Raw genomic sequence first — 27,953 nt, 5'->3', positions numbered from 1 at the left:
TTCTGAGCTGCATTCAGGGACGGTGGGTTTAGTGAGTGGTTGATTAGTTGGAAGCTTGGATGATTTTACCATATATGGTAATAGGTACAGAGTGACACTGTAGGTAGGTGGTTACAAGTAGACACTGGGGAGAAGGCAGAGCTAACCACAGACTACTGAAATAGGGATGAATGAAACATAGATACACATCAGTCCTGTTGTCAGGCTCATTAGTTGAAATCTTTATTCCTAATAAGGGAAAAAAAAACACTTTGCTTAGTTACAAATTCAGCTCAGGTTCAAAGTATTACAATGGATTTTTAATGTGAAACCCAGTGAAGTTCAATTAGCTTTAAGATCTGTATCAAAATTCTATCTCATTACAACATACAAAAGATGACAAAAGCTGTCTTACCTTTTATTACAACTCATGATGCATACAGAGCTTCAAGGTCTTTGTATTTTATTATGTATTTTTAGGTTATATCATGATCAGTGTGATACAACAAAGTCTTTATTGACCAACATGGAGTATGCTTCAATGCATATTAAACTGCATAATTTAAATATTTATCTTGTTGAGTACCAAGATTTAAGCATCAAAGAATTGATCATACAAAATTAATCCTGAAATGAATGAGATGGTCCCTGACAAACATACAGTACTGTGCAAAAGTCTTAGGCACATATATATAGCTAGGGTGCCTGAGACTTTGGCACAGTGCTGCGTATGTCAACATGGAGCCGAGAGTGTGTTTGTAAATCTGGTGGGAGCAAAGGATGTTGGGAATGGGGAGGGTGGGGTGCTGTAGTAGAGGTGCGGGACAGGTGACAGCAAAGGGGTGCCAGTGGCAGGTCACCAGCCCTGAAACATCAAGCAAGGTCGCTTGATTCCAAACAATAAGTTCATTATCATTACAGAATGTCTCTCGGGTTCTTCCTGCTCCCTCCCCTCTCCCTTCCCCTTTTCCCAACTATGATTCCCCTCTCCCTGTCTCCTTCCCACTCTCAGTCCACAATAGAGACCCATATCAGAATCAGGTTTATATTCATTGACATATGTCAAGAAATGTGTCTTTTTAAATTGCTGCAGCAGTACAATTACGTAAAATTACCACAGCACTGTGGCAAAGGGGAAACACAGTGACCAAATGCATGGTGGGAGCAGGAAATAAATAATGAGGTGTTGGGACTAGAGTCAACCTGATGAACCAAATACTATTACTTGTATGTAATGAATTTCTTAATTTTGAAATCAAGACAAAGAAAACTAGAATTGGAATTGGTTTATTATTGTCACATGTACCAAGATACAGTGAAAAGCTTGTCTTACATACAGTTTATGCAGCTTGTACTACCAGTGCATTGAGGTAGTACAAGACAAGGCAATAACAGAACAGAGGATGAAGTGCAGAAGGTGCAGAGAAAACGCAGTTCAGGTGCAAGATCAGAATGAGGTGAATAGTGAAGTCACAACTCCATCTTATTGTTCTAGAGAACAATTAAAATGGTCTTATAAGAGCTGGGTAGAAGCTGTGCTTGAGCCTGGCAATGTGTGCTTTCAGATTTCAGTATCTTCTGCCCAATGGGAGTGGGGGGGGGGGTGAAGAGAGAGTGGAGTCTTTCACTGTGCTGGCTGCTTTACTGAGCAGCAATGCATGCAGATAGGGGAGAGGCTGGCTTCCGTGATGTGGTGAGCTGTGTCCACAACTCTCTACAGTTTCTTCCAGTCACTATTACAATACCAAGCTGTAATGCATCCAGGTAGAATGCTTTCTGTGGTGCAATGATAACATTGATAAGAGTCGATGGAGACACGTCAAATTGCTTTAGCATCTTGAGCAAGTAGAATCATTGTTGAGCATTCTTGATTGTGGTGTGAACATGGATGATGTTCATCCCTGGGAATCTAAAGCTCTCAACACTGTTGATGTAGACAGGAGCATGTGCACCTCCCCCTCCCCACTACCCAAAGCCAATGACAAGCTCTTTTGTTTTGATGACATTGAGGGAAGGTTTGTTGTCACGACACTATTTTACTAAGATCACTATGACCTTCCTGTACTTCAGTTCATCATTATTTGGCATAAGGCCCACTACAGTGGTGTCACCTGTGGATGGAGTTAGAGCAGAATCTGGCCTTACGGTCATGAGTGTACAAGGAGCAGAGAAGCAGGCTGAGAATGCAGTCATGATTTTTGAGAATAATCATGGCAGAGGTGTTGCTGCCTATCGTTACTGATTGCGGTCTGTTGGTCAGGAAGAAAGTGACTCATTTGTAGAGTGAAGTGTTGACTCCCAGGCCTCGGAATTTGAAGATGATTTTGTTTGAATTTATAGTATTAAAGGTAGAGGTGTAGTCAAAGAGTAGTCTTTACTGTCCAGATCCTCCAGAGATGTGTGTAGGCCTGAGGAGATGGTGTCTGTTGCAGATCTGTTTTGGCAGCAGGGAAATTGCAATGGGTCAAGGTTGTTCGGGAGGCTTGAGTTTATGCTTGTTATTACCAGCCACTTGAAACTCTTCATGATGGTGGGTGTCAAGGTCCTGGGGGGGGGGGTCATTAAAGCTCTGACCAATTGAAAGTTGGAATTTAATTTCTGACAATAGCACCAATCTAAGAATTATACTAATGTTTCAATGCTGCTGTGTGAAAAGTGAGAGAACAAATATTTAGTTATTATTTGAAAGGCCTGGACAGGGTGGACATACAGAGGATGTTTCTAATAATGGAAGAGTCTGGGAGCAGAAGGCAAAGCCTCAGAATGGAAGAATGTCCCTTAAGAACAGAGATGAGGAGGAATTTCTTTCGCCAGAGGGTGATGAATCTGTGGAATTCATTGCCACAGAATATGGGTGTATTTAAAGCTGGGGTTGATATGTACTTATTTATTAGTGGTGTTTAAGGTGAGTAGGAGAAGTTAGTTTAATGGGGGTGAGAGGGAGAATAGATCAACCATGATCAAATTGCATAGCTGATTCAATGGACTGAATGGCCAAATTCTAATTCTATCTCTTATGGTCTTATGCTTAAAGATAATGATTAAAATTGGTGCACATGGAATTGTCCTGACAAAAAAAATCAAGAATTATCCAATCAAATAACTAAAATCTGTCCTCTTTGCAATTGGCATGAGGTGGACATTTCAGGGAATCATTTACGGGTATATGGATGAGCTTTTGGAAAAATAACGAATGTGTTAACACATCACTTATTATTGAGTACAAGAAATGGGGTGTTATGCTGAAGTTGTATAAGACATTGGTGAGGTCTAATTTGGAGTATTGTGTGTACTTTTGGTCATCTATCTACAGGGAAGATTGAAAGAGTACAGAAAAAAATGTACAAGGGCCCAAGTTCTAAGGAACAGTTAAATAAGTTAGGATTTAATTCCTTGGAACATTGAAGATTGAGAGGAGATTTGATAGAGGTACACAAAATTATGAGGGGTATAGATAGGGGAAATGCAAGCAGGCTTTTTCCACTGAGGTTGGCTGGGACTACAACTATTGGTCACGGGTTAAGGGTGAAAGCTGAAAAGTTTAAAGGGAACACGAAGGGAAACTTCTTCATTCAGAGGGTCATGAGAGTGTGCAATGAGCTGGCAGCACAAGCGGCACAGGCAAGCTCGATTTCAATGTTCAGGAGGCGTTTGGGTATGTGCATGGATTGTATGGGAATGGAGGGCTACGGACCCAGTGCAGGTTGCTGGGAGTAGGCAGTTTAAATGGTCTGGCAGGGCCTGTTTCTGTGCTCTGTGACATTCAGGAACAGGGTCAGATGAACACAACAGAAATGACTAGAGAACTAAAAACTTGTTTTCACTTTACAGACTGAATGGATAGAAAAATCGAGTGAACAGTACTCATGGTGAAAACCTGTAGCCAAAGTATCCTGTTGTGTTGTGGTAAAACAATTTCAATTGTCCCCTGAAGTCTCCATGCTGATGAACTTGTTTTAAGTGAAGAAAATTTCATTGCACTGGTGACAGCATAAACAAATTAAGAATGAATGGTAAATGCCAATGAAAATAGAATAATTTTCCTAGAAACTGCAGTAAGTGGAGGATCGTCACATTGAAGTTATGTGGGGATAATTTGCAGCAGGAAATTACAGAGCAGGGACGATGAACTTATGGCACGCACATTCAAGAGGGCATATACAGTATTGCAGTGTCACACCTCAATTCTTTAAACCCCCATCGTAATAAAAAGATACATAATAATTTTCTTTACTGCCAAGTGAAGCAACAAACAATTTTTACAGGCTGAGAGCTGTGAGATGTTTTCACAGGAAATGTCCGGCCAGCTTGTGCCAGCTGGACAGTTGGGAGAATATGTGACGTTGGATGATACATTTGGAATCTTCATAGACCTGGTGTAAACAACAGTATTGGTATAGTAAATGGTTACAATACAATTCTATTTAGAAATGATGTATTTTTCAATTGTCTTTTTACAAGACAAATATTAACAATTTTTAAACAGGATTTCTAAAAGCTTCATTTGTTTCAATCTGTCTCTCTTATAGTTTTGTAAAACAATGAATACATTAAGTAAGAAAAAGGACTCATCCTTTTTCCTTAAAAGGCATCATAATTATTTTTACTAATTCATTAATCAACAATAATCTCTACTGAAAATTACCATGGCACATGAGATAGGTTTTTTTAGAAGACTATTGCTAATTTGGGCACATGCTCTCAAAAAGATTCATAATCCTTGAGCCATAGAGTGATGCAGCAAAAGAATAGGCTTTTCGGCCCAACTGATCTATGCCAACCAAGATGCCCCATCCAAGCTAGTCCCATTTTCAAGCATTTAACCCATAACCCTCTAAACCTTGACAATCAGCATTCCTGAAAAATTGTCTTTTGAAGTTTGCTATTGTAACTGCTTCAACATTTCCTCCGGCAGCTCGTTCTCTATATGTATATTCAACCCTTTGAGTAAAAAGTTGCTCCCCAAGTACTGTTAAATCTTTCCTCTCTCATCTTAAACTTATGCCCCCTATTTCTTGATTCTCCAACCCTGGGAGAAAGACTAAGTGTATTCACCCTATCTATGCCCCCCATGATTTTATACACCTCTATAAGATCACCTCTCAGTCTCCTATGCTCCATGGAGGAAGATCCTAGGTTGTCCAATCTCTGTCCATAACTCTGTCCCTCCAGTCTTTGTTAATCTTTTCTGCACTCTTTTCAGTTTAATAACATCTTTCCTGTAGTAGAGCGGCAAAACTGAAGACAATACTTCAAGTGTGGCCTCACAGGCATCCTGTATACCTTGGGGAGGTCGCCAAGCTTGATTGACAGAGGAATTACCTAAATGTTTCATCACTGACTGATTATAGCAAAGTTATTTTTGGAGCCTTTTACTTTTATGTCATTGCTAGTGCCCGCAGAAGTATTACTGATTTCTTTCTTCATTGATAAATGTTTCCCATTTCTGTTATCCCTCACATGAGGGAAAACCCATTTCAGTTTTCATAGTGCTCTGTGAGTACCACCTATTTAATATAATCCAACTTCAGTTTTCCCGCCCTACTTAAATAGAATTTAGCTATGGTTCTCAGAAGACATCTGGTGAAAGCACAATCAAGAACGAAACCTCAAAGTGCGTTGAGGTACAAACCACATCCTACCATCGTGAGCAACGAAGAAGAATGGCACGCCATGCATCGTCAGTAACATTGATTCTGTTCCCATTTCCTCTTGCTTCATTTGATGGATGACAAATGCATCCACAAAACTGTAGAAAGGTCAGCTGAGACTTTGCTTTGGACCGGCAAACAGGATCTCATGAGTATGTCATTTTATCTGTTAATGAGATAACAATATTTATTAACATCCCTGGCATATCCAAAGCACTATAGTGGAGGAACTATACCTGACCACATTATTTTATTTAATTTTTGACTCAAAATAACATGCAATTTGTGGATATTACATTATGCATAATTGATATGAACATTTGATCCAGATAGACAGTTTGATAAAGGGGAAAAAATTAGGGACAATATTAGATTTATTAGTTTTATAACAAGTTGAATAATTTTTCTTTTTAGTTCGCTAGCTATAAGCATTCTCCCATTCATCAGCAATCTATTCAGTGTGATGTTCTATTGATTTGACTTGAATGTGAAATTTGGTACTTCCCACAGAAAGCCAGTTGAAGAACTCAGACCACTGCAGTACAGACAATAATGGAAGTCCTACACTTAGCCAAGAACAAATTGTACAGGACTTCCCTCTTGGCATGGAACCTCATCAGAGTAAAGTACAGGTTATCTACAGATTCTGTAGAGTGGCACTCCATATTGGAAAAAGATCCAGTATATGTCCTTTTAGGCAGATACTAGCAGCAGATTTTCTGCCTGCTAAGCAGGAACAGCAGCTTGTACTTACATGTTTTAGAATAGAGATGACGACAGCTTGGCAAGGTTGCTCTCTGTCATGCACTAGCATTCTGATCTGTACAAGAGTAAGCTGTCACCATTCCACACCATGAGCCTCCGGAAGATTCTCTGTATTTTCTGGCTAATAAAGATCTCCAGCCACGCCCTATTCCTTCGGTGTCAAGAGGACATGGCCACAATCACCATGAAGAAACGTTGGAGATGGGTTGGGCATGTGATGAGAAGAGAGGCCAACTCCATCGTTGGACCCCTGATACGTGGGAGACCGAAGACAACTTGGTGCTGTACCATAAGAGGCAGAAGTAAGGACCTTGAACCAGATCTGGGGCACAATAAAAAAGATGGCCAGGGACACAGAGATGGAGGACCTTCAATGCTATGTTCAGTGCCAGTCAGGGCAGAAAGTAAGTAAGTAAGAACAGAGATGAGGAGGAAAATTTGTAACCATAGGGTGGTGAATCTATGGAGTTAATCGCCACAGGCAGCTATGGAGGCCAAGACATTGTGTGTATTGAAAGTGGAGGCTGATAGGTTTTTTACTAGTAAGGATGTTCCAGGACACGAGGAGGAGAAGGCAGGAGAAGAGGTTGAGAGGGAAAATAAATCAGCCATAATCAAATGGTGGAGCAGACCTGATGGACCAGATGGCCTAATTCTGCTCCTATGTCTTATGATCTTACAGTCTTTTACCTCCTGCCTTTCTCTTCCTTATATTCCTTACAGATTATCATTGAGCTGGTGGCAAGGAACAAGCTGGACATTTCCCTTGGTTGCACATTGGCTACGTAATATAGGACCGAACCCTTTCTATATGGACAGCATTTCCATGCTTTATGGCTTCAAGACACTAATTCGGTTATCTTCAAATTATGCAAATATATTTGATGCAGCCAGCATTGTAGGAGAACCTGCAATATTCTTGTGAGGTTGCTGTTCTCTGCTTTCTGTCAGGAGGAATGAAATGTAGACAGTTCTCTTTGAATTACTGTACACCTTTAAACCGATGCAAAAGAGGAACAACAGTGTTGCAAATATCTCCAACCCCAGTCCACAGTAGTAAAGTTCATGGTCGCAGTGACATTAACAGATATGATCACTAGTTCACAGCTCACATGGTTTGCAAGAACAAGATACAATCAATGAGAATGGTCTTAGTGAAGCAATATTGTATCCTGAAGTTCCATTTGGAGAATTGCTTCAAGAGCACCATGGATAGATATGACCCCCTACTGAGGAATCAGCTTCCCCCTCCTCTTCCCTTCTCCATAAGAACATAAAAATTATGTTTGGCCCATCTAGTCTTCTCCGCCATTCAATCATGGTTGGATTTTTTCCACTTCTTAATCTCCATTCTCCTGCCGACTCCCCATAGCTTTTGATGAGCTTAGTAATCAAGAACCAATCAACCTCTGCTTTAAGTGTACCCAAAATATATTCTCCAAGGGAGTCTGCTCCATTTGCCTTTCGCTTAGTTTCCCAATTATGCTGCGTTTCAAAAGAAATGCCTGCTAATGAAAGTATGATAACCAGTGTGCAGAAACCTTGAAGATGGGACAAATACTTTTAGTGCGAACGGACACTCAGCAATAATACAAGGCGTTAACCGGGCAGTTCATCTCCAAAGCTTCAGCACCAGGACTAGACTGGTATTTCATGCTGCTTGATATCAGAATCTGCCTGATTTGCACGTTTCTGGTGAGCACTGGCCACACACCTACTCATGCCCCTCACCGGTAGGTGTATGGTGAAACTCAATCATGAATGTGCACGTGCCCACTAGATGCCATGTTCAAACAGAATCAGCAGCAATAAGAGTTCCAAATCCCTTGCTCCTTCTAAGTGAAACTGAGAAATAGAGAGCAGTGAGCAGATATATATTTCCTTAAAAGGCAAGCAAATAACCTCATTCGCCAATTGGAAAAGCAGAAATGCTTTGTATCAATGGACACTGTGATAACTTATTGCTCAACAGTGACCTCTAGTGGTGTCGGAGAAATACATATTTGATCTTGGCTATTTCAGGGAAGCAACCAGGTCACCAAGCCCCAAGTTCCGCTTCAGTGAACTGGACCTTAAACCAGCATTGCTTTATGGCACTACAAAAACAAAGCTCAACATAATTTTAGTTCAATCTGGTTACAGATTATACAAAGATAGTTTTGCAATGCAGTTAACTATTTCAGTTTGACTTGCATTGGTGCACCTTATAATATTTGTACTTGCTAAAAGCAGCATGAAAGATGGCTGTCAATGATCCTTCCCAACCATCTAGCAATCTCTTTGACCCCCTACCATGAGGCAGGAGGTACTGTAGCATTAGGACAAGGACCGTTTGGATGGGAAACAGCTTCTTCCCCCAGGCTGTGAGGTGACTGAACACCCTGCCACCACCCAGATTTCACCACGTATGTAATGAAAGTCGTGTTATGCTGTTTACTTTTTAATTTGTGATATAAAGGCACTGTAATATTTGTTAGTGTATTTGTGGTAATATTACTTTATGTGTTGTGTGTGAGTTATATGTACAGTACTGGATTGGGCACCTTGGTCTGGAGGAATGCTGCTTTGTATGTGTATATGACTGAAATTTGATCTTCAACTTGAACTTGAACTTGGCTCAGCAAATTTCCTTTAAGTGGATCGGCCTTTAATAAATTGGAAGTAATGATAAGTATTGGGGCAGGTCTGCCATTTATTTGGACGGGCATTGCTGCGCTTGTACAGCGTTTCGCTCGGACCAGGCTCTGTAGACGGGTATCTCAGCCTGAGTGCTGGGAAGCCTGTGGAAGATCAGAATATTCCATTGAACTCCATGTGGAATCCAGTGGCAATAAAACGGAGATGTGTTGCTGCCAGTTCAGGCTGAGATTAGTGATGAAACTGAGATGTGGAAGTACCTTGCACCTCAAGGACTGGTTTTGAGACAGAGATTTGTCTGATAATAGTTACCAACTAGACTGATGTCAATTAGACTGCGACGAAAACAACGTCCAAACCGATTATGCAGAGTGCATTCAGTCTCCTTGTCCTTCCCAGCTATGTAGAATCTAAGGGTTTTAGGGTCATATAGCACATAAGAAGGCCTTTCAGACCTGCTAGTCCCTGCCGAGCAAGATGCCTCTCTAAGTAAGTCGCATTTGCTGCCATTTTCCCTATAACCTTTTAGGTGTTTCCTCTTGGCACAGTAGCGTAGTGGTTAGCGCAATTGCTTTACAGCAGCAGCTATCATCAATTGGGGTTCATGCCCATGCCAAAGGAGCTTGTATATTCGCCCTATGACCACTTGTGTTTCCTCCGGATGATCCGGTTTCCACCCACATTCCAATGACACATGGTTCGGGATAATCAGTTGTGTGCTGCTATGTTGGTGCCACAAGCATGGTGACACTTGTGAGCTGTCTCCAGCACCATCCCCAGAGCATGTTGGTAGATGAAGGAAAATGACACATTTCACTATATGTTTCGATGTACATGTGACAAATAATAAAGACATCAACGTCTCTGTCGTTTTCAAAAGTTTCTCTGTGGTAAAGGGAGGAGGGAGCATTTGACCCCCTCGTGCTTGCTCTGCCATTCAATAAAATTATGACAGACCTTCCACCTCAGAGCCATTTCCTTGCACCCACCACATATCCCTTGATTCCCCTGGGATCTAAAAATCTATTGATCTTTGTCTTGAATATATTCAACAACTGATCTCTCACAGATCTCTGTGTGGACAATTCCAAAAATTCACCACCTTCTGGGTGAAAAAAGTTCATTTCATCTTTGTCTTGAGTATCAAGCCCTGATTCCAGAAACCCCGGATGATCATCTCTGCATCTGCCCTACCAAGTCCTGTAATAATTTTACCCATTTCAGATAGATCATCTCTCATTCTTCTAAACTCAATAGGCCTGCATAATCTCTCCTTTAAGGGCATTGTCTCATCCCAGGGTTCATCCTTGTGAACCTTTGTCACATCTTCTCCTTCCTTAAACAGGGAGACTAGACCGTTACATAATCCAGTAGCAGTCTCTTCACGACCCTATGTAGGTGGAACAATACCTCTTTACTCTTGTACTTTTATCCTCTTGCAATAATGACCAATCCTAATTACTAGCAATGCAAGCATGTCAACTTTCAGTGATTCATTTGCAAGGACCACCCAGTTCCTTTGGACACAAGCAGTTTTCAGTCTTTCACCACTTAAGATCAGTCCATGTTTCCCGTGTTTTTCATTATATTTCTTTCTGCCATGTCTTCACCCATTCATCTAACCTGTCCATATTTCCTGAAGCTTTTCTGCATCCATCCTTCCATCTCACTACTCTCCCACTCAGCTTGGTATCATCCACAGAGCTGCGTTCACTACACTTGATCCCTTCATTCAAATCATTGATATAAATTGGAAACAGCCGAATTCCAGCACACAACACTTTCCGCCCTCCCATCAACTGGCTGCAGCCTCTCAACTTGAAAATGCTCTGTTTATTCTTCTCTGTTTTCTATCTCAAAGTTCAAAGTACATTTATTATCGAAGTATGTATACTTTATACAACCTTGAGATTCGTCTCCTAATAGGCAGCCACGAAACAAAGACACTCCCCTCCCCCCAAAAATATATAAAAGATAAAAAAGAAGACTGTCAAACACCCAATGTGCAGGGAATAAAAACCACATCATGCCCATAAGAAAAGAACACATAAAAATTAAAAATAACCCATAAAAAATCAGCAATCTACATGCACATGTTCTAATTCTGCTTGATAATCTCTGGTGTGACACTTTATTGAAGACTTCTGTGAGTTCAAAAACACCTCAGTAACAAGTTAAACCTTCCTCTGCTACATAATTGGCTGATTAGAAACTTGCAAGAGTGCCATGGTGGTATCGTGGTTAGCACAGTGTTCCGGACTTCAGGGCTCAATGCCGGTGCTGTTCTGCAAAGAGTCTGTACGCCCTCCCCATGGAATGCGTGAGTTTTCCCCAGTGCTCCAGTTTCCTCCTACAGTCCAAAGATGAACCAGGTGGGTTATTGGTCATTGTAAATTGTCCTGTGATTGGGTTAGGGTTAGTCAGGTTTGACTGGGGTTGTGCAGTATGGCTTGAAGGGCCAGACGGGCCTATTTCACGCTGTAGTGCTAAATAAAAATAAAAAATTAAATTAACAAGCAGGTGTACAGGTGTACCTAATAAAATGGCCATTGGGACGGTTAAGTATTGATTTTTTTTGTTATAGTAAATCAAATTATAACTCATGTTGTTGATATTTCACAGAATGATTCACAAGCAGGAGAAAACTACAATGTTCGTGGCTCTTGACCATCCTAAGACCCCATGGAGGGCCGACATTACTTCTATTGGAAGAAATAATCCCCACAGATTGACTGGAATGTACCTGATCCTTAATATCCTCATTAACCTTTAACCTGAGCTGACATATGTTTTCTCTTTATAATGTTAAATGTTTAAAAATGCTATTTAAAACTACATCTGTTCTCAATCAAAAGCCCACTTGAAATGAGAGATCACAGCAGGTGGCAGACAACTATTAGCCTCACAGGTCTCAAGTAATTCCAATTGGAAAGTGCATAGTTTGGTACCCTAAATAAAAACCTAGAATTAATTACAAAGCTGAAGTTGCTGGCCAGTTAATGCACCAATGCTCACTGACATACGAATAATCTGAATAATATCAACACCGGTTAAACAGAATTCCAAAAGAAAAGAGAAAATTAGGAAATTAAAACACTCAGCAGTATCTAACTATGGCTGAAATTCCCAAAAGGACAGCTTTTGTGCCTGATCTGAACTGGGGAGGGCGGTTAACATTACCATTGATCTGAAATGGGATAGGGTGAAGAATTAGTGTAAATTTTTGAAATAAATCCATCTGTGGCTTCATTGATGACTGTACCAAAGTTCTTAGGGTATCATCTCTCCACGTGGGGTTTCAAGTCATAATATTGACCGTTCTTTTCTCTAATAGATGCTGCTCAACACGCTGAATTTTTCCTGCAGATTGTTCATTGCCTCTTGAGAGCTCTTCTATTTTGTTTACTTAAAAATGGATTTGTCCCAACAGGGACAACTTTGAATTTCTAATTCAACCAATGAGCCTTTCCTTAAAAACTAAGATGAAATGCTGCTCTTTGACCCAATTTCCGTTGGCGTTGTAGTAGCAGTGAGCTGGAAATTCTAAGAACCTTTGGCCTTTGTGTTCTCTGAATATCGGTACACAGTTTTTAAATAGTGGTGATAATTTATATTTAAAACTGAGTTGTAAGGCAAATGACTTGAAATAGCTTACAGCTTAAATTAGTAATTTTAGTTCTTCTTTCCTTGTATGTCAGAGACTCCCAGTGAAGGTTGGTGCAAGGATAACTGGTCCCAGTACACTGACTACCTTTGTATTCCTTGTGGAAGGGAGCCAGTCCTCTGCCCCTTTCTAATAATTAAACATTGACCACTCTCTTAAAGAAAATATTCTACAAAGTCTCTTATTTGAAATGGAATGCTGCATGTTTTGTTTACCAATTACAAAATTATGAACAAGTATTTTCTCTAGTGGAATGGAACTGAAATACAGTATTTTCCCTGACGTATGTAAATAATTGACTAAAAAATGTCCAACTTTAATTTGCTTATTGATCAAGTTATGTCTCAGTCCAGCCATACATCACCCACTATTATCAGCCGCTGACCCATTCTATTCTACTGCTCATCACCATTCTTCTTGTCACAACACTGCTTGAGAACACATCATCAATTTTTACATGTGTGCCACTGACAATGCTTTCCCAGTAATCCAAGTTCTGATGCTTCTTACCTTTATCATTTTTTGGTGAACAGAGATCTAGGGTTCCACTATATTCTGTGAAAAGAATATATTCTTCTTCACCTGATGACCTTAAACCCTAATTTGCAAAAGACCCAACTCTATTTCTTGGACTAAGCTCCTTTAATTTTTGACTCGTCCAAAACGATTTACTTAAACATGTTAATTATGGCATAGAACTCCTAGTCCAGAGAAGGAAGGGTTAAATTCATTTTGATTAATTTTTGTTGTGTTCACAGAGTATATCGGCTGGGAATTCTTTTCATGTATTTATACGGTGCAGGGAAAAAGACGTGAACTGGTCTTGGGTGTACATTTTTTGGAATGTTCAAGCATATTAATGCCTTGCTCACGTGGCCTTCCCTTCACCACCTGAAAATGAATGTCACAAAGAAGGGCTTGGCTCAAAGTGGTCCATGAGGATGTGTAGGTGATGCTGGAACAAATAAATAATCAATTTGACCGTCGTCTGTGTAAGTTCCAATTTTTAGATAAAGTAAGCTAGCTCCTCAAATCATTGACCTTGAATAGTACTCTGCCAAGTATGTCTTACGTCACCTTGAACCACAATTGACATGTTCTTTCAGAATCTTCTTATACTGATTTACAGGATGTACTCATAACTGCCAAGACCAGTAAGCACTTCCTGCTCGAACTGCCAGGAGAATGTGAGAGTGAACTGATGAACTGGTGAGGGGAAGATAATGCTAAAGGATAGGGAGGGTCCATTATTTAGGTCCAGAGGCAATGAGGTAATATCGCAATGGTAGGCATTTAAAAAGATAATAGTCACTCAATAATTCTATAATAATCTTCTTTCTTCCCTGATGACTACGACTGCGAGAAGTGCAGCTTCTAACAAACTGCATTAAGGAGTTGAAGCTGGAACTAGATGAACTCCAGATCATTCAAGAGGCTGAAGAGGTAATAGACTGGTGGGGTGGGGGGGGGGGGGTTACTGCACAGGATCGAAAGAAGCTGCAGAAGGGTGTAAATCTAGTCAGCTCCATCTTGGTCACTAGCCTACAAAGTACCCAGGACATCTTTAGGGAGCAGTGTCTCAGAAAGGCAGTGTCCGTTATTAAAGACCTCCAGCACCCAGGACGTGCCCTTTTCTCACTGTTACCATCAGGTACGAGATACAGAAGCCTGAAGGCACACACTCAGTGATTCAGGAACAGCTTCTTCCTCTCTGCCATCCGATTCCTGAATGGACTTTGAAGCTTTGGACACTACCTGACTTTTTAAAATATACAGTATTTCTGTTTTTGCACAATTTAAAATAATCTATTCAATATACATAATTGATTTACTTGTTTATTATTATTATGTTTTATTTTATTTATTATTCTTTTTTCTCTCTCTCTGCTAGATTATGTATTGCATTGAACTGCTGCCGCTAAGTTAACAAATTTCACGTCACATGCCAGTGATAATAAACTTGATTCTGACTCTGATATAGAGTTGTTGCACCCAAGGCACAGGACACAGGGAATTGGGTGACAGTCAGTGCAGAGTACCCCCGTGGCTATTCCCCTCAACAACAGGTATATCACTTTGGGTACTGCTGGGGACAGAGTGGTTGACCTAACAGAGGAAAGTCAGAGTGGTCGGGTCTCTGGCACTGAGTCTGGCTCTGTGACTCGGGGAGAAGGGAAATGCTGTAGCGATAGGGGATTTGTTAGTTAGGGGAACACACAGGAGGATCTGTGGGTGAGAACGAGATTCCTGGATGGTGTGTTGCCTCCCGGGTACCAGGGCCTGGGACATCTTGCATCGAGATGAACAGGGAGGATGAACAGCTAGAAGTCGTGGTCCATGTAGGTTCCAATGACATTGGTAGGACAAGTGGTTTTGCATTGAGGGTTCAGGGAGTAAGGTGCTAAGGGGCAGGACCCCCAGGGTTGTGACCTCAAGACTCTACCCATGCCATGTGCTAGTGAAGCCCGAACCAGGAAGATTATACAGTTTCATACAGCTTGTGTAGGAGGGAAGGCCTAAGATTTTTGGATCATTGGCCTCTCTTCCAGGGAAGGTGGGACCTGTACAGAAGGGTCAGTTTGCATCTGAACTGGAGGGGTGTAATATCCTAGCGGGAAGCTTTGTTAATGCTGCATGGTGGAGTTTAAACTAAAGTTGCAGGGTGATGGGAACCAGACTGCCTGAACAGTTAGTGGGGAGGTTGTGGAGGCAGATGTTGGTAAGGCCTCAGACAAAGTCAGGAATCAAAAAGTTGAGCATGGTGCAACTGGTGTCCTGAGCTGTGTATATTTCCATGGAGGAAGTACTGTAGGAAAGGCATTGAGCACAGAGCATGGATTAATACCTGGAATTATAACTTTGTCGCCATTAGTAAGACTTGGTTGCAGGAGGGGCAGAACTGGAAGCTCAGTGTTCTGGGGTTCCTTTGTTTTAGATGTGACAGAGTGGGAGGGATTAAAGGAGGAGGGGTAATAATACTCAGGGAACATGTTACAGCAGTGCTCTGTCAGGACAGACTGGAGAGCTCAACCAGTAAGGCATTATGGGTGGAACTAAGAGGTAAGAAAGGTATGACATGTTAATGGGCTTTATTACAGATCACCCAACAGTTCTAGAGATTTAGAGGAATAAATTTGTAAAGAGATCGTAGACTGTTGAAGAAACCTAAGTTTGTTGTAATATGTATTTTAACTTTCCACATATTGACTGGGAATCCCATACTGTAAGAGGACTAGCAACACACACCTATAGGAAGAGGTACAGTCGATGTTTTGGGCTGAGACCCTTCGTCAGGACTAACTGAAAGAAGAGATTTGAAAGTGGGGGGGGGAGGGGGAGATCAGAAATGATAGGGGAAAACAGGAGGGAGAGGGATGGAGCTAAGAGCTGGGAAGTTTATTGGCAAAAGGGATACAAGGCTGGAGAAGGGAGAGGATCATGGGACGGGAGGCCCAGGGAGAAAGAAAGGGGGAGGGGAGAAGCCCAGAGGATGGAGAGCAGGCAAAGAGTATAGTGAGAGGGACAGAGGAAGAAAAAGGAGGGAGAGAAAAAAATTAATAATAATAATAATAAATAAATAATAGATAGGGTACGAAGGGGAGGTGGGACATTAATGGAAGTTAGAGAAGTCAATGTTCATGCCATCAGGTTGGAGGCTACCCAGACGGAATATAAGGTGTTGTTCCTCCAACCTGAGTGTGGCTTCATCTTTACAGTAGAGGAGGCCGTGGATAGACATGTCAGAATGGGAATGGGATGTGGAATTAAAATGTGTGGCCCTGCTTTCTCTGGCGAGACAGAGCGTAGGTGTTCAGCGAAACGGTCTCCCAGTCTGTGTCAGGTCTCGCCAATATATAGAAGGCCACATCGGGAGCACCGGACGCAGTATATCACCCCAGCCGACTCACAGGTGAAGTGTCGCCTCACCTGGAAGGACTGTCTGGGGCCCTGAATGGTGGTAAGGGAGGAAGTGTAAGGGCATGTGTAGCACTTGTTCCACTTACAAGGATAAGTGCTGGGAGGGAGATTGGTGGGAATGCATGGGAGGGGGAGATGAATGGACAAGGGAGTCGCATAGGGAGTGATCCCTGTGGAAAGTGGGGGGCGGGGAGCGGAGGGAAAGATAGTCCTGACGAAGGGTTCCGGCCCAAAACATTGACTGATCGTTTCCACGTATGCTGCCCGACCTGTTGAGTTCCTCCAGCGTGTTGTGAATGTTGCTTTGACTCCAGCATCTGCAGAGTATTTTGTGAAAGGTGTGCTAAGTGGTGGGATCCCGTTGGAGGTGGTGGAAGTTACGGAGAATTATATGTTGGACCCGGAGGCTGGTGGGGTGGTAGGTGAGGACAAGGGGAACCCTATTCCTAGTGGGGTGGCGGATCTCTTACTATCTCTTCTTTCAGTTAGTCCTGATGAAGGGTCTCAGCCGGAAACGTCGACTGTACCTCTTTCTATAGATGCTGCCTGGCCTGCTGTGTTCACCAGCATTTTTTGTGTGTGTTGCTTGAAATTCCAGCATCTGCAGATTTCCTCGTGTCTGCACTGTAAAGGGACTAGATGGGGGAGAGTGTGTCCAGGAAAGTTTCCTTCATCAATACGTAGAAGTCCCAGCAAGAGAGTGTTTGATACTTGATCTGATATTAGGGAATGAGACAGGATAGGTGACAGAATATTTTGTAGGGGAATACTTTGCATCTAGTGACCACAATGCCATTAGTTTTAAAGTAGATTTGCAAAGAGATAGATTGGGTCCGTGGATTGAGGTTCTAAATTGGAGAAAGGCGAATTTTGATGGTATCAGAAATTATCTGAGAAGTGTGAATCAGGATAGGTGGTTTTCTGGCACAGGTGCACTTGGAAAGTGCGAGTCCTTCAAAACTGAAATTTTGAGAGTACAAAGCTTATATGTGCCTGTCAGAATAAAAGACAAAGATAACTAGTGTAGGGAACCTTGGTTTTCAAGAAATATTGAGGCTCTAGTTAAGAGAAAAAAGGAGGTGCAGAGCAGGTGTGGGCAAGTAGGAACAAATGAGGTGCTGATGGAGTACAGTAAGTGCAAGAGAACACTTAAGAAAGAAAACAGGAAGGCTAAAAGAAGGCATGAAGTTGCTCTAGCAGACAAGGTGAAGGAGGATCCTAAGGGATTCTGCTGGTACGCTAAGAGGAAAAGAGGATTGCTAGGGACAAAACTGGTTCTCTGGAACACCAGAATGGTAATCCATGTGTGGAACCACAACGGTTGGGGAGATGTTAAATGCATTCTCCACATCTGTATTTACTCAGGAAAGGGAAACAGAGTCTATAGAACTGAGGCAGAGTGACATCAACTGCATGCCTATACCTTACAGAGGAGGAAGTGTTTGCAAATCATGGTGGATAAATCTCCAGGACCTGACAAGGTGTTTTCCCAGGGGTTCCCTCATACCCTATGGGAGGAAAGTGCAGAAAAAGTCGGGGCCCTTGCAGAGATATTAAAACGTTCTTAGTAACAGGAGTGATACCAGAGGGTTCACCAGAGAGTTGTTCTGTTTAACAAAAGGTTCTAAACAGAAACCAAGAAATTATAGGCTGGTGAGTCTGACATCAGTTGTGGGAAAGTAATTGGAAGGTATTCTAAGGCACTAGATACATAAGTATTTGGATAGACAGGAACTGATTAAGAATAGTCAGAGTGGCTTCATGTCTGTTAAGTCAAGTCTAACCAATCTTAATGAGTTTTTGGAGGAAGTTACCAGGAAAAGGGATGAAAGTAAGGAAGTGGATGTTGTCTACATGGACTTTAGTAAGGCATTTGACAAGGTCCTTCGTGAGAGGCTAGTCAAGAAGGTCAAGAGGCAGGAAAAAAGTAAACAAGTTTGAAAGAGTGCAGAGAAAATTACAAGGATATTGCCAGGTCTGGAGGACTTGAGTTATAAGGAAAGATTGAATAAGTTGGGGCTGACTCTTTAGAAAATTGAGTGGAGATTCGATAGAAGTATACAAAATTATGAGGGGCATTGATAGGGTAAATGCAAACAGGCTTTTTCAACTGAAATTGGGTGGGTCTATAACTAGAGGTCATGGTTAAGGCTGGAAGGTGAAACATTTGTTGGGAAAAGGCAGCTTAAATGGTTTCAGCATGGAATAGATGGGCCAAAGGGCCTGTTTTTTTGCTGTACTTCTCTATGACCCTGTGACTCTATAAAACGACAATGATGACATCTCAATGTCAATTTATTAGTTTAGTTTCCAGGGTAATGAAGGTATTTGCTTCCAACTGCTTATTCATTTTGCTTTCATCATATTAAAATTCCTTACTGTTTTTAATTGGCTTTCCCATTTAATAGCATCTCCAAAACCCCTATATCCATATTCTAAAAGAACAAGAGCAGTAGATTCACAGAAGTCTTAACTGGTCCAAGTCACCAACCATTCTGACTATTATGACTGTGTTATTGTGGCTGGTTTCAGACATGGTATTGCATTGTATATTGAACAGTGCTATCATTATGCAAACTGCAGTACTTAACCCCCGACCATCAGGCTCTTGAACTAGAGGGGATAATTTCACTCAACTTCACTCTCACTATCACTGAGCTGCTTCCACAACCTGTGGACTCACTTTCAAGGACTCTTCATTTCATGTTCTCGATATTTATTGATTATTTATTTATTACCATAATTTTTTCCTTTTGTATTTTCACAGTTTGTTATCTCTTGCACATTGGTTGTTTGTCTGTCCTGTTGGGTCTGGTCTTTACTTGAATTTACTGTGTATGTCTGGAAGAAACAAATCTCAGGGCTGTATATGGACACAAATATGTACTTTACTATTATATTTACTTTGTACTTGGTACTTTTAGGAAGGTTGTTCATTTTCATTTTTCAATAGCAGCTACGAATGGCTTCTTGGTGATGAGCATATCCCAGGAATCCAAGACAAGGAGAAACATCTTGTTTTTACTGCAGTTGAACTTCGTCAGTCTCTTTTAATCGACTTCTGTTTTGCTGTCTTGTACATTTTAGAAAACCCATTGACCTTTCAGCAATGACAGCCCAGGACTGATGACGACTCCCTGAATTCTCAATTCTCTCCTGAACTGTCTCCAGTACAGTTCAGTCTCATTAAACTGTGCCTTTCTGTTTCATTTCTGAGTAGCTTGGTCCAGCTTTTACCACTACCAATGCAATGTCATCTCATCTGTCAAGTAACTAATTTCAAGTCACTAAAGTGGAAAAATCTAAATCAAAGTTTAATTGGATGTTTTAATTTACCTCTTGCATAGGTCAGGGTGCATAATGCAATGAACATGCAAGTTAATTTCTCAAATAAATCTACTTTTTGTGATGATATTGCATTAGCCACACAAAGTAATGCTTTTTGAGCTAATAGCATTCATTGTTTGAAATCATTCTGCACATCATGGAAGAATACTAGTGCTCATATTCCATTGCATCTATGGTAATCACTTCTTTATACCACCTCATCTAGTCTCAGCACTATTTTGTGAACAACCATAACACAATAAATACATTCATTTCTTCGGTGGGACTGTCAGTTATCACTAATAGCAGTAGCCGTGGAGAGCATCACCAGCACCAGCCCACTCATTAACAAAGATGTATATATACAGAAAACTGTCACAAAAAGGCCAGTAACATCATGAAGGATACCACCCACCCTGCTCCTGGACTGTTTGTCCCACTCCCATCAGAGAGAAGGCTACGCAGTATCCATGCCAGGAGCACTAGACTAAAAAACAGTTACTTTCTCAAGGCAGTAAGGCTGAGTAGCATCTCCACTCACTAATGAACCTTCCGCACCCCAAATACCACTATTTTATTATTTTCTGTCAGCCACCTTTCATACAAGCACATCCGTGCCTACCATGACTTTCCATCAATCTATGTATATAAACTATCTGACCTGCCCTTTGGGCAATTGATTTGCTTTTACTATGTGAATAAGCACATCCAGCTTTTATTTTGAAATGAGCAGATTCAGATCTGTATTAGGTCACTTCCTGTGCAATTAGAAAGTAGTAAGTAGGAAAACACATTTGCTGGCAGAAAGCCAGAGGTTTATATTAGGAGCGAAAGAAGTTTCTTCCTGAAGCCATCCTGTTGTTTCCTCAGCATTGCTTTTAAGTTGGTGTTTTGTTGTTGAGATGTTAACCTAAAGGTATCAATAAGATTTTGCTGAAATAGAATGCTATTTTTGAGTTTATTAGGCACTAACCTATATGATAATTGTTTACACATACTATTTATCTGTAGTATTTACTTGTCAGATTCTTATAATACTTACCTGCAAGAAATGTAACTAAGTTCTTATATAACTGTGTATATTTGCATGTGTGCATGGAACAACGCAGACCTTATATTCCATCTGGGTGGCCTCCAACTTGATGGATTTCTTAAACTTCAGGCAATTCCCCCCCCCCCCACTTCACCATTCCCTTTTTCCTCTCTCACCTTATCTCCTTACCTGCCCATCACCTCCATCTAGTGCTCCTCCCCTTTTTATAACCATATAACCATATAACAATTACAGCGCAGAAACAGGCCATCTCGACCCTTCTAGTCTGTGCCGAACTCTTACTCTCACCTAGTCCCACCGACCTGCACTCAGCCCATAACCCTCCATTCCTTTCCTGTCCATGTATCTGTCCAATTTAACTTTAAATGACAACATCGAACCTGCCTCAACCACTTCTGCTGGAAGCTCATTCCATACAGCTACCACTCTCTGAGTAAAGAAGTTCCCCCTCATGTTACCCCTAAACTTTTGCCCTTTAACTCTCAACTCATGTCCTCTTGTTTGAATCTCCCCCACTCTCAATGGAAAAAAACCTATCCACGTCAACTCTATCTATCGCCCTCATAATTTTAAACACCTCTATCGAGTCCCTGCTCAAACTTCTATGCTCCAAAGAATAAAGACCTAATTTGTTCAACCTTTCTCTGTAACTTAGGAGATGAAACCCAGGCAATACTTTAGTAAATCTCCTCCGTACTGTCTCAATTTTATTGACACCTTTCCTATAATTCGGTGACCAGAACTGTACACAATACTCCAAATTTGGCCTCACCAATGCCTTGTACAATTTCAACATTACATCCCAACTCCTCTACTCAATGCTCTGATTAATAAAGGCCAGCATACCAAAAGCTTTCTTCACCACCCTATCCACATGAGATTCCACCTTCAGGGAACTATGCACCATTATTCCTAGATCCCTCTGTTCTACTGCATTCTTCAATGCCCTGCCATTTACCATGTATGTCCTATTTTGATTAGTCCTACGAAAATGTAGCACCTCACATTTATCAGCATTAAACTCCATCTGCCAACTTTCAGCCCACTCTTCTAACTGGCCTAAATCTCTCTGCAAGCTTTGAAAACCTACTTCATTATCCACATCGCCACCTATCTTAGTATCATCTGCATACTTACTAATCCAATTTACCAGCCCATCATCCAGATCATTAATATATATGACAAACAACATTGGACCCAGTACAGATCCCTGAGGCACACCGCTACACACCGTCCTCCAATCTGACACATAGTTATCCACCACTATGCTCTGACGTCTCCCATCCAGCCACTGCTGAATCCATTTTACTACTTAGATATTAATGCCTAACAATTGAACCTTCCTAACTAACCTTCTGTGTGGAACCTTGTCAAAGGCTTTACTGAAGTCCATATGGACAACATCCACCGCTTTACCCTCATCAACTTTCCTAGTAATCTCATCACTTTCTTTCCTCCATGGCCATCCGTCCTCTCCTATCAGATTCCCCCTTCTCCAGCCCTGTACCTCTTTCACCAATCAACTTCCCAGCTCTGTACTTCACCCCTCCCCACTCCAGTTTCACCTATCGCTTTGTGTTTCTTCCTCCCCTCCCTCCACCTTCTAACTCCTCATCTCTTTCTCTCTAGTCTGATGAAGCGTCAACTATGTTTGTTTCCACAGATGCTGCCTGGGCTGCAGTGCTCCTCCAGCATTTTGTGCTGTGTTACAGTAATTGCACTGTATTTTGCTGTTTCTCAGTTTCACTCCTTATTCACTGTGTCATGGCTTTGAGTCAGCAAAAAAACGAAGGCGCTAAGAGGCTATATCCTGACTCTCATGCGATTTTGGAATGGAGTTTGTCTGTAGTTGATGTTACAACACCTCAGCGTGGGAGGTACACTATGTACTTATATTTATTGGGTACTTGGAGCTACATTGGATCAGGAGTAACAATTATTTTGTTCCCCTTTACACTTGTGTAGAGGAAATCACATTCAACAATCTCGAATACTTGAAACTACTGAGAAGATAGCAATCAGGGCTGAGATCAAATGAAAACTAGTACAATGAAAGTAAAAAAAATTGGTTTCTGGAAAACTGATATAAAACAGAAAATGCTGGAGACACTCAGTAGGATGGGCAGCTTCTGTGGAGAGAGAAAGGTTAATGGTCAGATCAATGACCTTTCAAGCTGGTACAGTCTTGTAAGCAATGCCCTGCCTCTGTAGGTTGATCCTGGCACTAGAAATGGGTGCTACCCACATATATGATGTCTGTAAGCATTGTTGTTGTTGCATAAATGAAGTAATTGGAGAAAAGTGCCGGAAGATACAAAGCAGCTTCTTTATTCAACAACACAAGGTACCACGGATGTCATATGGAGATGCTTTCAGTCAAAAGGTCTGACTTTGCCCAGCACTACACACATTTCATGTGCTAAAGAACAATTCAAACAAATTCATATTTACAATCTTCCCACCATCACACCCAAAATAAGCGTTAATCGCTGTCGCATCCATGCAGTGGAATGTTGAATGGCCTCATGCAGATGCAGACCCATCAGCTAAGTGCCGGTTTCCTGGTCTACTAGTCTGTGAATCTATTCAGAGCTGCATTAAAATCAAATCCACAGTATATTTTCAGACTGGCAGCTGAAAATCATTCCAGTTACACACAATTGTCAGTTGGGTGCTGAGAGGTGACAGGGGATCTCTGTTCTGTAACACCAATCTCAGACAATAATTCACACAAGGGTCTTTACTTCAGGGTCCTGGGTTTCTGCCAGCAACATATACTTGTATTCTTATATGCAATGTGCAAATTATTGAGGAAATGGGACATCAAAGACTCATCAAAAGATGCATTCTGTCAGTGGCACTGCAACTCAAAGCCTTTGTGTACAACGGATAGACTGAAACAATCCACTTAATTGTCCCAGATGAAAAGAACTGGCTTTCGAACCTCAACTTTAACATTCACATTTCTGAAATTACTTGTCCAAGCCATGCAAAAGAGGAAATAGATGCACATCGTTTGTTCGTCATCCCTACCAGGTTATAGGCCACTGAGAGCAGTTCACCAGAGTTGTCTGTCCTGTTTCGAATTGTCCCCAGGTAAGCCCATCTTCTTGGTTTCCTTCCTCTCCCAGAGATGATGAATTTTTTGGAGCTGTTGGTGTTGGTGTAGATCTGGGTTTTTATAGGGTGGGATCTCCACCTTTTGCAGTCGAGCATGGGACCATCCTTGGCAGAGTTTGGATGCACATGTTAGTATTAAATTTTTTATCTTGTTTTCTTATTCTTCATCACTTGCTTAATTTGAAATGCTCAGAACATCCTCATTCAACATTAGTTTAAGATTAATATGTTTTACTGCGTATGATTGGGTCAAATTCCTTCCAGTGAGCGATCTATTTCCATGGTTATCAAATTTTATTCTAAGTGGAGAGGTTATTTGTCTTAGATTAATAGTTACACAGACATTTCCTGTTTCCTCTTGGCTGAAGTTTAGATTTAGTCTTTTGAGAAGTTCTTTTTAAGTTTATTCATGCATGAGGTGTGGACTTCACTGCCAAGGCCACATGAATTTTGCATCCAAAACTGGCCCCAAACTAAGTCCTTACTGAGTTGTTTGAGAGGGACGGCAATCCCATTCCAAGCACTTGCAGCTGTTCATCTGTATTATCATCTGAGCAACACAGTGCCATTTTAGTTATTGGCGACTGCTACACTGACCATTGCTTAAACTGCTCTGTTATCTTCCTCAGTTTGGTCCCAAAACAAAGGGGAGAGTTTTCAGGTTGGAGGCTTTGACTAGTTGTGTACAGTTAGGCACTAGCTTTAAAACATATATATCGATAATTTGGCTAAGAGAACCAAATATCATATTTTCAGGCTTATCAATGATTCTAAACTTGATGAAATTGTACAAAGGTTTATTTATTATGAAAGTATGTATGCAGTATACAACACTGCAGTATAAAAGTCTCCAGATAGCCATGAGTCTCAGAGTTGTATATTGTATACATACTTTGATAATAAATTAACCTTTGAACCTTTGAATTGCCAGTACAAAGGATATAAAGAGGCACTGAAGAGATATAAGCAAAGGAATGGGAATATGCAGATTGGACATAATGTGGAAAAATATGAGGTCATCACCCTTGGCACATAACAAAGAAAAACAGAACATATTTTAATCGTGAGAAATGGTCAGAGATTTGGAAGTGCTGGTATACAAGTTACTGAAGGTACATGTGTAAGAAGGCAGATTATATGTTAGCCTTTAATATGACATGGTATTAGTACAAGGGTAAGAAAGTCTTATTGTATTCTATAGGGCTTCAGGAGACTTCAACTGGAGTGCTGTTCATGATTTTGACCTCCCTACTTTAGTAATTGTCAATACAGGAAAGATGTGGAAGCCATAGAAAGGGTGAAGAGGAGATTTACAAGGATGTTGCCTGGATTGGGGAGCATGCCTTATGAGAATAGGTTGAGTGAACTCAGCCTTTTCTCCTTGGAGCAATGGAGGGTGAGAGGTGACCTGATGGAGGTGTATGAGATGATGAGAGGCATTGATCGTGTGGATAGTCAGAGGCTTTTTCCCAAGGCTGAAATGGTTGCTACAAGAGGACATAGGTTTAAGTTGCTGGGGAGTAAGTACAGAGGAAATGTCAGGGGTAAGTTTTTTACTCAGAGAGTGGTGGGTGTGTGGAATGGGCTGCTGGCAACATGGTGGAGGCGACATGATAGGGTCTTTTAAGAGACATCTGGATAGGTACATGGAGCTTAGAAAAATAGAGGGCTAAAGATAAACCTAGTAATTTCTAAGGTAGGGACATGTTCGGCACAACTTTGTGGGCTGAAGGGCCTGTATTGGGCTGTAGGTTTTCTATGTTTCTATGAAAACGGAGGAGGAGAAGATGGCGGCGTGACGCAGCTTGCACAGCCACTCCGGTGAACGATATCTGTTATCTGTCAAGTAGGGTGCCGTGCACAATCCTGATTTAATGGAGACAGATGTGAGAGAACAGAGGAACATCTGGAGAAACTTCTGAAATGCCCTTTTCACTACCGCTGTTACTGTGTGATCCTGAATCTCCGGAGGGGAAGGCCCCGAGTCCTCGGCTTTGCTTGTTGCTCGGCGGCCGGGGCTGAGTCGAAGCGCTCGGCAGAGATGGTCTGGTCGGAGGCTCAAAGTTTTCAGACAGACTCAGTGTTGGCTGTGGTCGTGAGCTTCCAATGCATCGACAGTTGTCGGTGCCTGGAGGTTTATGGCAGAGAGAGTTTCTCCCTTCTGCCGCCTGCTATCGGGACTATCAGGAGTCAATCGGAACTTTGAGACTTTTTTTTACTGTTCCCATGGTCTGCTCTTTATAAAATTATGGTATTGTTTTGCACTGCTGTAACTATATGTTATAATTATGTGGTCTTGTCAGTGTTAGTCTTTGGTTTGCCCTGTTTTATGTGATATCACTCTGGAGGAACATTGTATCATTTCTTAATGCATGCATTTCTAAATGACAATAAATGAGGACTGAGTGTTCTCATAATCTAATCTAATCTAAAGTGCAAGGAGTCCAGGCATGGCAGCTTTGCCATTTCAATGGAGATTGAGTCAACTGGAACTGTAATCTCTCAAGTCTGAAGAATGAGGAGTGTTAACAAAATTTACAAAGATCCCAACAGGCTAGATGTAGGCAGGTTGTTTTCCCTGTCTGAAAAATCCCGGACCAACGGACAGAATTTCAGAATAAGGAGTGGGCTGGTTAGTTCTGAAGTGAGGGGAAATTTCTTCAGAACATGGTGAGTATCGGAAATCTTCTGCAAAAGAAGGCTGTATGATCTTGCTGAAACAAGATTTTTGAGGAGGTTTGTAAGTGTGGATGTTGGGATGGCATTTCCTTTATAATATTCTTATCTTTATAGCACGTTGCATAGTGTATATTATAGATCTGGTGCCCCAGGTTTGTAGAGAAATAAATGTTTTGGATGATAGGTGTTTGCTGCTTTGATCAGAATGGTGTTTAGATTCTTCGGTGTCACTGGAATTGTGTGTATCCAGGCAAGCAGAGAGTTGCCCAACACATTCCTTGTTTGCCCTTGTAGATGGAGGATAGGCTCTGGCAAGACATTCATCACAGAATACCCCTGGTTCTGAATTACTCTTGTAGGAAATTTATTTATGTTCTTACTTAACACCAGTTATTTTTCTGATCAACATTGGCACCTAGGGTTTTGGTGTGGCAAATTCAAAGATGGTAATAGTGTTCATTATGCATTATAAGCTGTTTAGACTGCTACATGTTAAAAATGGTCACTGAGTGATAATTTCTGCAGCACAAATGTTGTTTGCATCTTATCAGCCCCTCTGAATGTTGCTAAGATCTTGTTGGGCACAGTTTTGAAATGTTTGTCAAGCTGGGGTTTAGATATTGTTCAATCATCACTGAACATTGATAATTCTGATCAAATAAATACAACAGCAAATTAATGAAGCAGCAAATAATGGTTAAGCCTAGGACACTGCTCTGCAGAACCACTGCAGTTTAGGAGATTGATATGATGGTAGATAATTTGGGAAATCATAATGGATCTCTTCCACTTAAACAATTGGATGGAGCCATCAGACATCAGGTGAACTAAAGCTCTAGTGTTTTCTTTTCAGCTGGTATAGAAACATAGAAACATAGAAAATAGGTGCAGGAGTAGGCCATTCGGCCCTTCGAGCCTGCACCGCCATTTATTATGATCATGGCTGATCATCCAACTCAGAACCCCGCCCCAGCCTTCCCTCCATACCCCCTGACCCCCGTAGCCACAAGGGCCATATCTAACTATGTCTTGGGCTTGAGGACGGTCTATGTGTGTGAGTGGGTGGGTGGGAGGATGGGAGGGAGGAAAGGGCTTATTTTGCTGCTGTTGTTGTGCCAGACGCTGTGGCAATGCTATGTTGGTGCTGGAACGTATGGTG

At 41.4% G+C, this 27,953-nt stretch overlaps 2 long non-coding RNA genes across 2 annotated transcripts; one reads left to right on the top strand and one right to left on the bottom strand.

Moving 5' to 3' along the window:
* Window positions 1-214: 214 nt before the first annotated feature.
* LOC140210691 (uncharacterized) lies at window positions 215-24,253 on the bottom strand. Its single transcript, XR_011889271.1, has 3 exons — window positions 24,029-24,253; window positions 5,622-5,796; window positions 215-4,352 (listed from the first exon to the last, which is right to left on the bottom strand). It is a non-coding gene; the product is annotated as an uncharacterized lncRNA (long non-coding RNA).
* Window positions 8,409-13,677, top strand: LOC140210314 (uncharacterized). The gene is made up of 2 exons (XR_011889211.1): window positions 8,409-8,800; window positions 11,655-13,677. It is a non-coding gene; the product is annotated as an uncharacterized lncRNA (long non-coding RNA).
* Window positions 24,254-27,953: the final 3,700 nt, after the last annotated feature.

Source organism: Mobula birostris, chromosome 15 (assembly GCF_030028105.1).
Source record: "Mobula birostris isolate sMobBir1 chromosome 15, sMobBir1.hap1, whole genome shotgun sequence".
Taxonomy (NCBI): domain Eukaryota; kingdom Metazoa; phylum Chordata; class Chondrichthyes; order Myliobatiformes; family Myliobatidae; genus Mobula; species Mobula birostris.
Note: the sequence above shows the minus strand (reverse complement) of the source record. Positions and strands in the feature narration are given on the sequence as shown.